General features: G+C 38.8%; 1 long non-coding RNA gene across 1 annotated transcript in view; it reads left to right on the forward strand.

Annotated features, from left to right (window-relative positions):
- The window catches only part of LOC110268055, a 19,390-nt gene continuing 9,879 nt past the window's right edge, over positions 337 to 9,847 (forward strand). The window contains exon 1 of the long non-coding RNA XR_002356088.1: positions 337 to 347. This is a non-coding gene — a long non-coding RNA (uncharacterized LOC110268055). The remainder of the gene's footprint in view (positions 348 to 9,847) is intronic.

Consider the following 9,847-nt stretch of genomic DNA (forward strand, 5'->3'; position numbering starts at 1 on the left):
AGCACGCGACGCGACCGCATCAGCGACGCGTCCGCGTCGCAAGGAGATGGGAGACAATATTAATATGAACAGAGATTCGAAGGAGCAGTGCTGGAGGCTTGCCAATGGCACAAATCACCCCATGCGACCGCGTCGCTGACGCGACCGCGTCATATGGGAATAATGGCCTCCCATGCGACCGCGTCACCCACGCGGCCGCGTGACCTGAAATCGGCGTACAAAGGGTGCTTGGCCGAAAGTTGTGCTGGAGCTGGGCTGGACTCGTGCTAGTAGCACAAGCCCTGCCACGCGAACGCGTCACCCACGCGTCCGCGTCATATTGGAAATAAGGCAACCCGCGCGATCACGTCGACCACGCGACTGCGTCACCCTGGATTTTGGCAATACCAAGTTTCGAACAGAGAGTTGTGTGACCGCGAGGCTGCACTCGCGCCACTAGCACAAAATCAAGTCACGCGATCGCGTGCCCCACGCGTCCGCGTCACCTAACCTTATTGCGCACCACGCGATCGCGTCACCCACGCGACCGCGTCGCCAGCGTCGCACAACCTATCCAGATTAGTGCCAATTTTCTTATCTTTTGTTTTCTAATCCTAATTTCTTCCTTCTCTCTCCTTTCTCACTTTCTTTTTCTACTTCTCATTCTTTTTCACTTTCATTTTATTTAATTTATTTGCATACTTTCATTCATTGCATATTTTTATTTTTCTAAATTTATTATTGGTGTTCAAATGTTCTTATTCAACTGTTACATCTTTTCTGGTATTTTCTTGGTGCTTAATGACTTGTTTAATTCTGATTGAGTAATATTATTCAAATCAATGCCAATCTTTTATATCTGTATTACTTTTGCATAGACATGAATTTATATTATCTCTCCTTCCCGACTCTCTTTCCCATTGTTGTACATTTTGTACCACTGGCATGCCATGGCTTCTATTGTTTTCTCACTTGAATGTTGTAGCTACCATGTAATTGAGACCCTTATTATTTGGCATTAACCCACCCATACTGTATTTATTTTCCTATCTTTATTTCTGGGTTACTCTTCTTCCCTTTTTCTTTCAGGATGGCCACCCGGAAGGGAACCGGAAGACGTTTACATGGGGAGACAAACAAGTCCATCTGCACAATCCTTGAAGAAAAGCATCAGTTGGAACAACCCGTCCACCTGCACATCTTAGCATGCACCGAGGACGGTGCAATCTTTAAGTGTGGGGAGGTCGATACCGATCTCCATGGGTTAGTACCTTTCTGTGTCAACACCAATGTTTAAATTTTCTTTATTAAATTAATTGTTGCATTTGCATGTTTAATTGCATGTTTATTTGATTTTTGCATTTAGTTACTGCTTGGTTAAAATAATAAATCTCTTTTCAAGATCCTATTTTTGAAAAAAAAAATTCACTAATTTAAATAAAAATTTTTAAAAAAATTTTTATGTGTTAAATTTGTTTGAAGTTGTATTTGGAACATGGTTTTTGAGTCAAAGAACACACAACCTGTGAGACTTTGAGCTTATTCACATGGTTACATTATTTAACCATAAATATTTTATTTCTGTGTGTTCCCTTCTCTATGATTGTAATCTATATTTTGTTCCAACCTATATGTCCATTATTTAGTGTATTTACATATTTGCATATGATTGAGGCCATTATTTGATTTTAGCTCACTTATCACAAATAAGCCTACCCTTTAAATCACCCTTGTCAGCCACTTTGAGCCTTTTAATCCCCATTTGTTCTATATTTTACCACATCAGTAGCCTTAAGCGGAAAACAAATTAATTATCCCAATTGAATCTTTGGTTAGCTTAAGATAGAGATTGTGTATCAAATAAGTATGGGGAAATTGTGGGAACATGGGTTGATAAGGGAATGTAACATGTTTCTAATTTATTTGAATATTAGGAATTTGGGAACCTACTCATAAAAAAAAAAACCAAAATAGAAAAATAATAGAAAATCCATGTGCATTGATAAGTTATGTTTATTTCTCTACAAAAAAAAGAGAAAAAAAAAAGAGAAAAAAATATATATAATATAAATAAATAAATAAAGGGACAAAATTACCCCAATGTTAAGTTAATAAAAGATCAATGCACATGTGATAAAAATTAAAGAAAATTTGGTACATGAGTATGGGAATTATACAAAAGTGAGAATTATGGGTAGCTAGGCATGAATTTAAAAGTATATAGAGTATATGTATATTAGTTGAGAGCTTAGGTTAATTGAAGATTCATATTATAGCTCACTTGGCCATACATATATCCTTACCTTTACCTCAGCCCCATTACAACCTTGAAAAGACCTCATGATGTTTGCATTGGTACATTAAATATTTGTTGATTGGTTAGATGAAGAACAAGGTTTAGAAAGCATGACTAGAGAAGAGTAGAGTGAATAACCCTATACACTTGAGAGATTAGAGTGATATACACTACCAGTGAGGGTTCAATAATTGATTCTATGTTCCCTGCTTTCATGAGCTGTCTTCTTACAAGTTTACCTGATTTTTATTTTATGATTTGAATTAGTGAAATCTAATTTATGTTTGTCTTGGAGAACTTATTTATTTTTAACCAAGTAGGTAGAAACATTTTGCATGTAGTTGCATTCATATAGGTAGATTGCATTTCATACATCTCTATCATTCCTCTTCATCTTTATAGTTTCTCTTGAGCTTAGCATGAGGACATGCTAATGTTTAAGTGTGGGGAGGTTGATAAACCACTATTTTATGGTTTATCTTGTGCTCAATTGAGTGGTTTTTATCTACTCTTTACCCACTTATTTCATGCTATTTGTATTCCTAATTATGTGCTTTGATTGAAAACATGCTTCTTTGATCTTATATTTGCTTATTATTAATCCTCTCTTATTACCATTAGATGCCTTGATATGTGTGTTAAGTGTTTTCAGATATTATAAGGCAGGAATGGCTTGGAGGATGGGAAGAAAGCATGCAAAAGTGGAAGGAATGCAAAAAGTTGGAGAAATTGCTAAGCTGTCCAGCCTGACCTCTCTGCACTCAAACAGCTATAACTTTAGCTACAGAGGTCCAAACGACGCGGTTTTAATTGCGTTGGAAAGATAACGTCCGGGGCTTCGATTTGATATATAAAATGCTATAGTTTCCATGATGCTAGGCGAGGCGACCGCATGATCCATGCGGCCGCATCGCAGTGACGAAAAAACCAGCGTGGCAAAATTCGAAACCAGCGAATTCTGGACTCTTTTTGACCCAGTTCTCGGTCCAGAAAACACAGATTAGAGGCTATAAAGTAGAAGAATGCATCCATTCATAGGAGGGCTCTCATATTTACAATTTTAGAGTAGATGTAGTTTTTAGAGAGAGAGGTTCTCTCCTCTCTCTTAGGATTAGGATTTAGGATATTTCTCTTAGTTTTAGGAGTGACTCTTAATCCCAGGTTTAATATTCCTTTTACTTTATATTCCTCTTTTTACTTTAAGATGCTTCAATGCTTGTATTAGATATGTTGCCCAATTGGCTTATGAACTTTTTATGTTAAGATCTGCATATTTTATTTAATATTATTTGAGGTATTTCAGATTTAAGATTGCTTTACTTATATTGATGCTTTTAATTTAAGTTAGATATTTTCTTCCTTTTGGCTTTGGTTAGGTAATTGGTAACACTTGAGTTGTCAAACTCAGGAGTGGTTGAAATTGGCAGATTTTGCTTTAGCTAGGATTGCTCTAACACTAGTCTCTCCACAGGAGTTGACTAGGACTTGAAAATCAAGCTAATTAGTCCACTTTGACTTAACTAAGTGGGATTAAAATCCAATTCTCATCACATCTGATAAGGATAACAAGGATAGGATTTCCGGTTCTCATACCTTGCCAAGAGTTTATTACCTGTGCGCATTGCCCAAACTTCCAAAACCCCCCAATTTACAATCTTCATAACCAATAATAAGAACATACCTCCCTGCAATTCCCTGAGAAGACGACCCGAGGTTTGAATACTCGGTTATCAATTTCAAAGGGGTTTGTTACTTGTGACAACCAAAACATTTGTATGAAAGGACTTTTGAAGGTTTAGAAACTATACTTGCAACGAGGATCCATCCGCAATTTTCTAGACCACGCAAAAGTTCTCTCATCAACGTTCCCCCTGAGTTAAAGAAGGAAAACAAACTCTCTCATCAGGGTCAGATGCTACCAACTCGTAATTTTTCTCCTGACCTCTACTACTACAAATCCTATGATGATTCCTAAGTCGCGCACAGTATTCAGAATTAACCACAGTGACATACATCAAGACAAGAGAATCCAGCCAGTCAGACATGCCATCTGGGATCTTAGTGGACATCTCGACAATATTTTTGTGGGAAGACATGGGTCAACTAGTCCTACAGTGAGAAAAAAGAAAGATGGGTTACTAATCAAATAGATCGTTTAAATTAGGAAATAGCTCAGACAAATATGGAGATAACTCGGACAAATAGCACCCGAATATTAGAAAGTCAGATACAGCAGTAAAAGAAAATCCCAGAACTCACACCAAGGTCCAGAGGCATCCTTTGGAGGTAGTAACGAAGTAAGGATTCGGGAAAAATCTTGCAATCTAAGCCCTAAAAACACCAAAGATCAAATCCTTCTCTGACAAAGAAGATCCATACAAAACAGCGAACATCAAGCATGCAGAAATCATAAAAAAGATGCAACCTTTTTTCAAATTCATAGTCCGTTACTCCAAGATATAGACAGAAGAAGATCTACGCATAAAGAAATCAAGTAAATGGGGGCAGAAACAAGCAACAAATCGAAGAAACCCTCAAGGCGCACATTACAGGCACATTGACGCAGAAAAGATTCAAACTTTCTAAATCTAAACAAAGATCAAAACTTTTTCATTCCCAAACAAACACAAGCAACAAAAAGAACGGCGTAAAAGAGAGAGAGAAGACGAAAAACCAACTTGCAGTGGAGAAGAGATGATAAACGCTCAGAGACCGAAGTAACGACGAAACAATGCCAAACAATCACTTTCCAAAAAGAGGGAAGCGCGAAGAATGGAAAGATGTGAGAACAAAAGAACGAAGCGCCAGCAATGAGTCTAAGAGAAAGTGAAAGAAGAAACTGAGGGAAGAGGCTTTAATATTCAAAATGAAAGATACAAAGAGGGAAACAAAGGAAACGACAAAGAGTTCATGAAGTTTTTTGACCTTTGCACGTTTCCAAGAAAAAGCCAAACGCGCGTCATAGTTAAAGCAAGGAACGTTTTGCATTCAAGCTATTAATAGGAGTTCTACAACGAGATCAACAAAAGAATGCTCGAGCTCGGCTTTTCCAAAAAGAGATCGAAGTCTAAAAAGACACGACCTCAAAAAGAAGACCGCACTCAAGCAGGGGCACTGTTCATGCCCCGGGACGAGCTGCACGACCCGGGCTGATTAAAGACAAGTCGACCGACCTCTTCAGGTCTGGATTCCCCGATCTCTTCTTAAAGAGTTCGGCCAAATCGTCAAAAGAGCCCAAAGCAGGCCCAAACAAAGGAACACATCCCAATCTAAAGGTAGCCAAAGCCTAGAAAGATAAAGGCGGTTCCCCTTAAAGATAAGCTGACTTCACTCAAAGATAAGATAACATAAGATAACTATCTTATCTCTAGAAAGGTCACCCCACACTACTATAAATACACTGGAGCACCCAAGTATAACTCATACTCTGATTCTACTAAAATCCTGCTTAAAGCCCATGCTAACTTAAGCGTCGGAGTCTCTTGCAGGTACCACCACCCTCCGGTGACAAAGGATCAGAAGCACCACCGTGTCCAACAAGTCAGACACGACAGCTCCGGCCACCACCGCAGATCTCATCCAAGATCGACTTTCAGTTTCAGGTAACCCTCAGAACAGGTGCATACCAAGGAACTACCTTAGATATTGTGTGCAAGCTATCAAATGGAAAAGCATCATTGACGGGAATGGAGTCACTCTTAATGTGCTCTAGGAGACTCAAGTGGTCCGCCACTAAATTCTAGGAACCACTCCTATCTTTGATTTCTAAATCAAATTCTTGCAGCAACAATATCCAACGTATTAGCCTTGGTTTGGACACTTTTTAAGCTAACAAATATTTTAGAACTGCATGGTCTGAGTATACTACCACCTTAGTACCAAGTAAATAGGCTCAGAATTTATCCAGAGCAAAAACAATAGCCAGAAGCTCTTTTTCAGTGGTAGTATAATTAGATGGAGCAGCATCTAAGGTATTAGAAGCATTAGAAATTATATAAGGGCCCTCTCACAATCAAAGCTTGAGTCAAGGCAATTTTTAGCTTATCAAATGCTTCCATGCAGTCCTCACTCAGCTCGAACTCAACATCCTTCTGCAGCAGTCAGGATAAAGGCAATGCTACCTTACTGAAGTCCTTGACAAATCTCCGGTAGAAACCTGCATGACCAAGGAACGAACAGACTTCCCTCACAGAGGACGGGTAAGGTAAACCAGAAATAACATCTACCTTTGTTGGATCTACAGAAATACCAGTATTAGAAACAACATCTCCTAGAATAATACCTTGTTTTACCATAAAATGACATTTTTCAAAATTTAATACAAGGTTTGAACTAACACACCTATCTAATACTCTAGCTAAACTATCCAAGAAAAGGTAGAATGAATCACCATACACACTAAATTCATCCATAAAAACTTCCACATAGCTCTCAAGAAGATCTGAAAAAATACTCATCATGCATCTTTGGAACGTAGCTAGTGCATTACATAAGCCAAAAGGCATCCTCTTGTATGCATACGTTCCAAAGGGACATGTAAAAGTAGTGTTCTCCTGATCTTCAGGAGCTATATGAATTTGAAAATAGCTAGTGTAAACCATCTAGAAAATAGTAGTGTGATTTACCTGACAGGCAATCAAGCATTTGATCGATGAAGGGCAGGGGGTAGTGATCCTTGCGAGTAGCCTTGTTGAGGCGCCTGTAATCAATGCATACCCTCCAGGAGTTCTGCATTCTAGTTACCATGAGTTCTCCATACTCATTCTTCACTGTTATGACTCCAGACTTCTTGGGTACCACTTGTACTGGGCTAACCTATTCACTATCCGAGATTTGATAGATGATGTTAGCTTCGAGCAGTCTGGTCACTTCCTTCTTGACAACTTCCAAGATGGTGGGGTTCAACCACCTTTGAGGTTGACGGATAGGCCTTGCTCCCTCTTCTAAAAATATACGGTGCTCACAGACTTGAGGGCTGATGCCTACTATATCTGCTAAGCTCTACCCAATAGCTCTCTTGTGTCTTCTCAGCACACTAAGCAACTGCTCCTCTTGTTGGGAAGTGAGTTCCCTTGCAATAATAACTGAGAGCTTTGATAAATCCCATTTTTAGGGTTTATCTTGTGTTGAATTTAGAGGGTTTCGTCAACTTTTCTCCTATTTATTCACTAAAATAGCATGGTTTTGTAAGTTCTCCTTTAAGTGTGGTTAAGAGCAAAAACATGCTTTTTAGGTCTTAAAATAGCTAAATTTAATTCACCTTGATCCCATTAGATGCCTTGATATGTTTGTTAAGTGATTTCAGGTTTAAAAGGCAAAGATTGGATTGAGGGAACGAGGGAAAAGGATGTAAAAATGGAGAACTCACGAAGAAATGAAGGAATCGCAAAGCTGTCAATCCTGGCCTCTTCGCACTTAATCGACCATAACTTGAGCTACAAAGGCCCAAATGAGACAGTTCTAGTTGCGTTGAAAAGCTAATATCTGGGGCTTCAAAATGATATAAAATTTACCATAGTTGCCTGGCATTTAGAGATGCGTACGCATGATGTACGCGTACACGTGGGAAGCTGCACGTGACTCTCTAAAGGCAACTCGTGGCCAGCGATTTCTGAAGCATTTTGGGCCCAATCCAACTCATTTCTGATGCTATTTAACCCAAGGATTGAATAGGGATGAGGAAATTAGTGAGTTGGTTAGTTTTAGTTTAGTTTTCATCATGCTTTAGTTAGTTTCTAGAGAGAGAAGCCCTCTCCTCTCTCTAGATTAGGGTTATTAGTTCTTAGATCTAGATCTACTTCTTCTTCTCTTCTAATTTTCCTTTTCCATCTTTAATTGTTCTCTTGTAGTTGTAGAATTCTTCTTCTCTTGTATTTCTTTTGTATTGTTAGTTGTAGTCTATGAATTCTCTTGTAGATCTACGTTTCCTTTTAATGCAATTCATGATTTCTTTGTTGTTTCATAATTACTTTGGTTCTCTATTGTTGATCTCTTGCTTTTGTGGTTGTAGATTCCCTTAATTCTTGAAATTTATGTGTTGTTTGTTTGTATTGCCCACTAGGTGTTTGTTGAAATGCTTCTTCTTGTTATGAGTTATATTTTTGTTCCTTTTGGCTTAGGTTGAGTAATTGGTGACTCTTGAATTATCAAACTCTCTTGTTGATTGATGATTGGAAGTTGCTAATTAACTTGAATGTCACTGAAGCTAGTCTTTCACTTTGATTAGACTAGGACTTGTGGTCTCAAGTTGATTGTATCCACTTGACTTTCCTTCATAGTTAGAGGTTTACTAAGTGGGAGCAATGAACAATTCTCATGTCACAATTGATGATGATAATTAGCATAGGACTTCTAATTCTCATACCTTGCCAAGAGCTTCCTTAATTGTTAGTTTATTTCTTTTGCCATTTACATTTCTCGTTTCTAATCTCAAAAACCCCAAAAGACACTTCATTGCAATTCCTAGGGAGAACGACCTGAGGTTTGAATATTTCAGTTATTTTTATTGGGGTTGAACTAGTGACAACCATATTTTATTTGATGTGAGGATTGTTTGTTGGTTTAGAAACTATACTTGCAACAAGATTTCATTTGTGAAAATCTAAACCACACAAAAATCCGCTCATCAAGCTTCTGATGATCCTCAAGGTAAGCATACTTGAGCTGGGGTGGAAGGGGCTTCAATTCCAATTTCAGCTCATGGCTAGGCACTTGATTATCTGGAGCCATTCGAGGTGGCATGGTGTCTTCATCTTGTTCAGAGGGCTTCCCCACACTTACACCTTGCTCCATGTGCATCTCTTCTACTTTTTCTTGGTGAACTGCAGCTACAGTCTCATCAATAATGTCGCACTGGAAAATGGAGTGATCTTCCAGAGGGTGCTTCATAGCTTCATCCAGGTTGAAGCTCACTGCTCTGCCATCTATCTCAAAAGAGTAAGTTCCTGAGAAGGCATCCAATTTGAACCTTGAAGTCTTCAAAAATGGTCTTCCAAGTAGGATGGATGATGGTCTTCCTGAGTCATTAGGGGCATCTCCAAAATGTAGAAGTCAATAGGGAATGTTAGCCCCTTAATGCTCACCAGCACGTCCTCAGCAATTCGCACCACTGAGATTATGCTCTTATCTGCCAAAACAAAACGTGCTACCGACCTTTTTAAGGGATGGAGCCTCAAGGCATCATATACAGATAATGGCATAATACTAACACATGCACCTAAATCACACATGTAGTCAAAAAATTGTACACCCTATATAGTAATAGTAACCATGCACGGACCCGGATCACCACATTTTTCCAGTATAGCACCCATTAAAGCAGAAATAGAGCTACCTAGAGGAATAGTTTCTAAATCATGTATTTTATCTTTATTCATGCATAAATCTTTTAGAAACTTAGCATACTTAGGTACCTGGCGAATGGCATAAAAAAGGGGAATAGTTACCTCAACCTTTTTGAAGATCTCCACCATCTTGGGGTCTAGCTCCATCTGCTTTCTGGGTTTCCTAGCAAGGTGTGGAAAAGGAATAGGAATGGCTTCTCTTGCAACTTCATCTTCCTTCGGTGCTCCA

Source organism: Arachis ipaensis, chromosome B10, assembly GCF_000816755.2.
Source record: "Arachis ipaensis cultivar K30076 chromosome B10, Araip1.1, whole genome shotgun sequence".
Classification (NCBI taxonomy): Eukaryota; Viridiplantae; Streptophyta; class Magnoliopsida; order Fabales; family Fabaceae; genus Arachis; species Arachis ipaensis.